Source organism: Triticum aestivum, chromosome 6B (assembly GCF_018294505.1).
Source record: "Triticum aestivum cultivar Chinese Spring chromosome 6B, IWGSC CS RefSeq v2.1, whole genome shotgun sequence".
Classification (NCBI taxonomy): Eukaryota; Viridiplantae; Streptophyta; class Magnoliopsida; order Poales; family Poaceae; genus Triticum; species Triticum aestivum.
The window spans coordinates 498,544,985-498,553,612 of NC_057810.1; positions in this window are offsets into that span (position 1 = coordinate 498,544,985).

Genomic DNA, 8,628 nt, shown 5'->3' on the forward strand with positions numbered 1-8,628 from the left:
TACTCACCGCCGATCGTGGAGATTTGGGACGCCATGGATTTGGGAGGAGGGTTAGGATTAGTGGAACTGCCGTAATGTGAATGGACGGGACGACTAGGAGCGAACCGCCGTAGTATTGAAGGACGTGCGGGGACGAGTAGGAGCGAACTGCCAGCGTGCGAATGGCAGGGTAGTGGCTTTCCATTCTCCCATGATACGGGCTTCCGAGAGCCCTTGGATCTGAGATCGAACGGTTGCATGGCGTGATTCTAGACCTATGGGTGAATATCCTATCCTGGAGGGTTATTCTGCAATTTTTCAGCAACTTAGCATGCGACCGTTTGATCTCAGATCCAAGGGCTGCCAGCAGCCCGTATCATGGTCGCGCCTACCACGACCGTCGCGTCGCTCGCGCGGTCGCGCCCTTGGAGATTTAACACGGTGCGTTAGGCTATCTGATGTTGGCATGTCATACATAGTCATCACTTAGTCACTCATACTACAACAAGGTTAGCTATAAGGTTGGCTATAAGTGTATTTTTTTACTCCTCTCTATCTCTTTCTTCGTACTCCCTCCGTCCCATAATATAAGAACGTTTTTGACACTAGGACACATGGAGTACTAGTATTTATTGCATTTGCCAAGGAGTGACCTCTTCCAATGAAATGGTGTTGCTAAGTTTGCTTCATTTAATTAGCTATAGACTCAAAATTGTCTTTTCACCTAGGTACACGCGCTTAGCACCGTTTCTTCCTTGGGTCACCAAACTAGTCTCTCTCTTCTTGATTAACTTGCCACATCAGACTTTATGCCTATGTGGCAAGCTTAGCACCTGTAGGAGCAAGTAAAAGTATGTACAATAGTGCGCTTTACATGGCATTTTTGCATATGTGGAGGAAAGAGAGGCAAGGAAAAAGTGGATAAGTGGGCTCTCATGCAAGAGCCAGCCTCTACTACATGGTGGAGCATTGGGAGAGGCACCTGTATGGAGGTGGTCAGGAATTGGGAGACTCACGCCGGTCGTAGCGCCGCAGTTAAAATGATAATAGCAAGTCAAATCACGCCCCCACCTGTCCAACAGTAACTCGCTGTCAAATCACACAGCCCTACGTTTGCAGCAGCCTACTCCCTCGTCTTCTCGCGTCTCTGTCGAACCGACTAGGCGGAACTGCCCCGCCTACCGCGCAGGAAAGGCCCCGCCCTCGACTTTTAAATACAACTACATCCGCTTAAGAATCCAATGATATAGTAGTACTTTTTGTGACATAGTAACTCATATTTAGTTAGTCAAATGGATGACCTAGAACTACGTGCACGCCCTATAAACCGAGATGCCTAAAAATAAAAAACCGAGACGGAGAGGGTAGTTCAGCACGTATCTTTTTAGATCAATATAGTCGGGATTCACCAAGGATGAAAACCAAGTGGTAGGCTGCTCCTGTCGTGTTGGCGTAGCAACTCAAGCAGGGTCAGTCCACACACGAAATGGCGACACACTTAACAGGACCCCTTTGGCCGACATGTGGCTCATCCACCGTCTTGTTCCACATGCGATGCACCAAATTACAGTTCAGAGCAGCGGTTGGAACTGGAGGCACCCCGGTCGTAGCGCCGCAGTAGTAGAAAATGAGCGGCGAGTGGTCAAATCACAAAGCCCCACCTTTCCCGCATTAAGCTGGACGGACGAAGCAACCATCATTTCACTCGGGCGCAAGAGCATAAAGAAAAGAGAAAACAATGATGCGTGCGGCAGCTACCTAGGGCACCCTAGGGTAGGTAGGGGTCTCCACTACATATCCTTTTTTTAAAGCGCCTCCACTACAAATCGGCTTCTCCCTCGTCCTCTTGAAGAAAACTGATGATGAGTGTGGCGGTAGGGTTTGTAGGAGTACTACGTCGTGCGGGGCCACGTCGTAGTAAACGGATTCAAGTCGACGCATGTGTGGGCCGCTTGGTTTTACGGGAACGAAGCAGCATTTTGGGTTCGGGGACCAGTGGAGATATAGTACGTACAAAAAATTGTGGACGTAGGTTCGACCGAAAGGCAATGATGCATTGAACGCATGAGATTTTGAAACCAAATTATGAATAAATACGCACTATAGCATGTAAAGCTTTGAGTCATATATGCATGATGTAGATGTTCGTTTAGTTCTTATAGTTCATCTCATTCGAAATCAATTAGTTTTATAAAAATGTTAAGATTCATGGGGTTGTGCATTGTAAAGCATAAAGTAAAAAACAAATAATGGCAATTCATTTAGAAAAAAACAATTATGATACAGAAGATTCTAGAACAAAGGAGAAGTGCTTGTGTTTTGAGGTTTGTGCATTATGCTTAAGTTCAACCATGGAGTCTTCTAAATTGTACATGTGGCAGATCTGGTGGAATGTTGATGATATCCAACGGCCAGTAGTGCTCGGATTCGCCATCTCTGCACTGTCGGATTAGCTTCATCCAGCGACCATCTTTCAAAGTTATTGGCACACTATATAGTTCTTGTGCCATAGTTGCATGTTTTGGAAAAAAGCTACTAGTGGGTTGTACTATCTATTTAGGAATAGAAGATGTATACATGGAAGTTGTAGGGAAAGAGATGACATGGAGCATCTCAATTCCTATGAGTAGGGATTGGAAAAGAGATGTCATTTGGTTCACATCATAGGAACTTTTCTATTGAATCTAGAGATGACATGTATCTCAATTCCTATGAGGAGGGATTAGAAAAGATATGTAATTTGGTTCAGATCATAGTAACTTTTCTATTGAATATACGCTAATGTTTATTTTCCTTTGAAATTAAGGGAGTATAGGAATCCATTCATTTGAACCAAGTGGCTCTAAAGCTATAGAAATGATATCATGTTTATTTCCTTTGAAATGTGGAGTATATGAATCTATTCCTATGAACCAATTGGCTCTAAAGGAAAAAATCCTATAAAAATCATATCATATAGAGTTCCTATGATATTCCTCGACACCAAAGGATGGTTGAAATTGATGCGGGTGATACGATGGTCTTATTTTGTAGACTCCTCCCCCATCTTTATAGTTACCTCTCGAAGATGAATGAAATGATATATACAGGGTATTCTACATGTGCAATTTGGTACATGAAAACTCGGTAAAAGTTTGCGAGGTTCGAATTTTCAATAAAGCTATATGCACTAAATTTCAGAACGGAGGGAGCATACGGCAGTTGCTAACACTCACATGGAAGATTTGTGTGTAGGAGGAGTGTCTGTTCTGTTAAATGACATGGCAAAACTGACACTGTCGGATGCCGATCTAACGGTTCTTACGGCGTTCGTCAGGAAAAGGCTTGTGGCGAATGTTTGTCGGATAATGATTTACGGACACATGCATTGCATTGATACGTGCCCCCCTCCCTCTCACGCACATGCACCCTCATGAGTCAAGACTCTCCCGAGTCCTCTCTCAGACTCGCACGTCGCACCCACCGTCTATCTGCAGGTAGACGTCACGCACATATGTGCTCTTCACACCCTATCCTCAGAACTTCTAAAAAACAAAAGACGTCGCGCACATTTTATTTTAGCTCACACGTCACACACTTATACTATTACTCTTGCGGCGAACGTTCTCTGGGCATAGTATATTGTACTCTCACGAAGAGAAGCGGTGCACACATGCACTAGTTCTCTCACACCCACTCACTGGTACATGTAGGAGTGCATTTTTTGAAGCTGGTACAACAAAATCACTCCACTATATATATAAGCAGGAGCCTTAGTGCTTGCTTTACTAGGGTTCCTCTCATTCACTCTCTCATGCTCTCCAGATCTAAGCAAGACATAGGTGGCCACACTCTCTCGCAGCTCACGGCTGGTTACAAATCCGGCCGAACAACCTCGACCGGAGCAGGGGTGTAGGTGCATCGTTCATGCTGTCGTCAGCGGCGAGGGAGGAGACCAACGGCTGCCCGCGCGTCCCGATCGGTGGCCGTGCCGTTCTCTCTGAGAGAGCGCCGGCTCGGGAGTGCCTCCAACCCCTTCTTCCTCCCTGCAGTATTGTGGCCAAGATGCGGCCTCCCGACGCCGTCTTTGCCACATGCCGACGACCCTCAGGTATATATTCCTTCGAAACCTGCCTTGCTCTACTGCCCCAGCTCCCTTCGTGTGGATCTTTTTCTACTTCCGTCCGCTGTTCCAAAGCCACCTAGACTTTTACTATTATTAGAGGTAAAGCTAGTTCATACAGTCGACTCTAAGAGTTGGTTCAAACAGGGAAGAAAGTGGGAAAGCTGTAGCATGAATCTAGGACTTGGTTCTAAGAGGAAACGGGGGAAAGTAGTAGATACTGGCTACCCAACCGGTCTCTTGGTTGAAAAGACGAAGAAAGCATGGTGGATGGCGAAGGGTGGGGGGAAGTGGACCTATCTCTTGGTTGAAAAAGGAAAGAAAGTGACGGGTGTTGGGGGACAACGCAAATGAGAATGAGCAGGTCTAGATTTCCTGTGCTCACATAGGAAAATGTCGCCGAGGAGATAAAAAATGGGACAAATGCAGACATGCTGCCTGAGTGTTTGCCGCTCTCGGCAGCCACATCTGCCTCACCACTTTATGCCCCTGCTGTCCCTACGCCCATATCGCTACCGTTAATGTAAAATCACATGAAGCATTAAGCAATGCCACCTAATGTCACTATAAGTAATGGTCTAGTGCCGTCGATAAATTGAAGCAATGCCACCACCATTTTATGAAGTGCTTCCGTCTTGCTTTATTTCCCTTGAATTGTGTTTTTGCAGTTACACTTAACTCTCACACCGCTAACATTGCTTCATCCCAGTGGAACTGCACAAATTTGATTGCACATTTACTGACCATGTGCTACTCTCATGACAGTAATACTAATGCTATTGTTCTGCATGTTAATCTAGTGGCATTGTTGATGTGATGTGATGCTACTTACTTAAGGACTCTTCATACTGTCAATCTAGTGCCAATTATAACACAATAGATGCTGCTGTTAATCATATGCCACTGCAAATATCTGTCACTGTTTAAATAACCGTATTTCGTATTTGCGCAAACAGGGATGTCTGTCTCCATATCGTTTCGGGATGTCTGTCTCCGTATCGTTTCTATCCGCGCAATCAAAAGCACACACCTCAGTTTTAGTACAACTGCGCAAAATGAGATGGCTATCCCTCGTTGCCGTCGTCTAACCTCCAGTCTTCAAGGTATTCCTACATTGGTAGTAACTAAGGTAGAATGACCAACGCAATCTAAAAGAAGCTGATTCGTACGTTTTACTTCCTGATTGCAGTGCAGGGACGAGAAAAAACAACTGCATCCTAGTCCGGAATGCACTTTCTGCCAGTTCTTCCATGGACCGAGGACTAGCTGGCACGGCTGCACGGCGGTTTTTTGGACAGGTGCGCGGACAAGAGGCATTGTGGTCTGCTTATTTCTGCAAATAACGGTGCTTAAATTTAGTGGAATGCACAAGCATTTCAACTGGTCAGTACACTGCATGGTTCAGTTCAGCATTCCAGCTGAGACCACAATTATAATTGGTTATTCTGGAATGAGAGAACCTAACCCTGGATGGTGGCAACAAGAAAAAACCAGAGTGAACTCCAGGAAATTTAAGCCTGCCGGGAGGCCCTTTGCTCAGAGAAGCCTTGCTTGTTTTTTCCTGATTTGTAAACCTTCTCACAACTTTGTCTTTTGCTGTGAACTAGTATATGTTTGTTATGTTCTATGAATCATTGAGATGTATAAAATTGCTTAACTTATGCTTTTCAAGTTTTTTATGAAGACGAGTTTAATGTGAGTGTTCCACATGAGCGCTGGACTAGCGTGTGAACGTTTGGAATTTATTACATTGTGGCCTCAATTAACTGCATGAACCACTGTAACAAGATACATAGTTGCTTATATGTCAGACAGCAGATTGTTGATTGTTAGCTGGTCGATAGCCTAGTGTTGAAGCGAGCTGAGCCAATGTGCCGTGTTTTGCACAACTGCTTACAAGTGGGGTAGCACCAACAGTGTTTACAAGTACTTATGTATACGTCGGCGCACAGTTCTCGAACGAGTGCTCTATTTCATCAAAACACACACTGCTCGTATGATAAACCGTGACAACTTATGTCTTACCATGCCATATTCATGAAAAAACTAGTGAGGACGCATCTGTTTCGGCAACAATTATGATGGTTCTCACATGATTCACGGGCACACAAAAGTAGCAGCAGTTCCCATAGACGGATTCAAACAGAGTACTAGCCCCAGAGGGGTCGATAACAGGCAAGGTTCGGATAATTAGACACAATCCAAACTACTATTAAACACTAGCTGGGGCAACTATTTCATGCCTCGATCTAATTTGGGCTGGACACAAGACGGACCTTGCCATGAACATCATCGAGGACGTCCCGCAGCAGCTCAATCCTGTGAACCTTCATGAAGACAACCTTGTGGCCTTGCCACTGATAAACTTGTTTGTGGAGGCATGCCACGTCATCTTCCTGCGTAAGCTTGACAAGAACAGTATGCCTCACAAACGAAGGAGTAGCTTTGAACTTCTTGTGCTTCAGTACACCCTGGACAACACGCCTGACAACAGTGAGGCTGGAATACAACTCTTCATTGGTATAACCGCAAATGGCTTCCAGGATCCAACAGCCTAAGAACTCTGTTTTCCCAGTGCGTATATTCAGGTCATCCGCCTCATAGCGAGTGACATGTACAACCACACAATCCTTGTCTGCATCAGGGTTCTAATTGAAACAGAAACAAATTCTGAATTACTTTTCAGTATAAGAAACACAAGTTATTTAAACCACTATGTATAGCATGGCATCGAAGCTAATAAAATTTTGCATTATTAATCACCACATACTTAGATGAAAAACCACAATCGAGATCGGCAAAGAAGAAAATCACCTTGGGCAGCTCAGCGGGGGGGGGGGACACATCCTCGAAGGGGGAAAACTGCTCCTGCAGTGCCACGGGGGCTGTAACCTCAAACGGGGCGTTGACCATCTCAGTAGTGGCCGTGAGCGTATCTGGGGTCGGCTCGGTGGCTGCCTCCATCTTCTTGGAGCTCTCTGTCTCGTGGGGATCAGCCTCCCGCGTCTGCTCCAATATCGGCAGATCTTTGCCTGGTTCTCCTTGGTCCATCATGAAACTGACGAATACTAGGAGACCACTGAAAGGAAAACACAATCGCAATGACAATGAAACAAAAAAGAGAGTGAGGATCGGTTACTGCTTTGCAAAAGTTCTTTTTTTCTCTGAACGAAAATATACCAACATCACGGATCCGCTTACCTTCCCTTCGTTGGGAGAGAAGAACAGTGGCAGATGCGAGTGTTGCCTTTCTTGAAGACGGTGAGGGAGAAGGGGATTCAGCGAAGAGTGAAATGATGGTTGCTTCGTCTGTCAAACTTAGACTGCGGGGGGGGGGGTCTGATACGATGGCTCGTTACTACCGCGCTACGACCGGGTTGACTCTCCGCCTGCATACTGCCTTCTAATTTGATGGATGGCATTTGGGCCCGCGCGCTGCATGGCCCGCATGTCGGTGAACAAAAGTATAACGGCATTCAGTAGAGGGAGACGTTTCAATGACCTAGGAGGAGCCAGAAGCGGTAGAGTGTCTCCACTGTACTAGTAGTAATTGTTTTTCTAGGTAGATGTAGAGTGTCTCCACTATACTAGTAGTAATTGTTTCTCTGGGCCCAAGACAAAACAGCCCATCCACACTAGTAAATAGTAAAATCAATTCAAAAGCCCTATATTTACTGAATGAGAGGCGCTACCCACACCCAGCACACCGCCCCCCAAAAAACCTGGGTGCTCTTCTTCCTCCTCGCTCCCACCCACCTCACGTCAGCTCGCTCCACTCGTACCCCCAAATTCCTCACCTCACTCCTACAGAAAACCCCAGCTCCCCTTCTTCCTCACTACTACAGGAAAAAACCTCAGCTCCCCTTCTTCTTCACTCGCACTACAACTAGGCTCGTCATTCGTTACTCTGCTCAAATCCGTGAGCGCGACGCGACGCCCTCGAGGAAAATGGAGTCGGCTGACCCCAGCGCCAAGAAGATGAGGCTCCCGCCAGCGGCGACGCCTGTTGTAGATCCCGCACCCGGCAGCGCGGGGAGAAGCGGCGACCCCGCCCCCACCGGATCCCAGGAACCCGTAGAATCTCGGGTGGACCGCATCAGCGATCTCCCGGACGCCGTCCTTGGGGAGATCATCTCGCTTCTCCCCACCAAGGATTGCTGCCGCACCCAAGTCCTCTCAATTCGGTGGCGCCCTCTATGGCGCGCCGTGCCCCTTAATCTCGACTGTCGTCAGCTATCTCTCTTCAATGATTTTGAAATCCCCAGAGCCATCATCTCCTCCCACCAGGGCTCCGTTCAAAGCCTCTGCATCCCGTCATGCTACCTGAGCAAGCATACCATGCCCTGCACGGTGGACGCCTGGCTGAAATCCCCTGAATTCACAGAACTACAGCTGCTTGAGTTCTACTATTCCCCTGGAAATCACATACCACATACCGAACGCCATGAACTTGTGCCCTCAGCACCGATGTCCATCTCGCGGTTTTCCTCCTCTCTCCACACCGCCACCTTTGCGCTGTGCTACCTACCAGACAATCTGGTACTAAA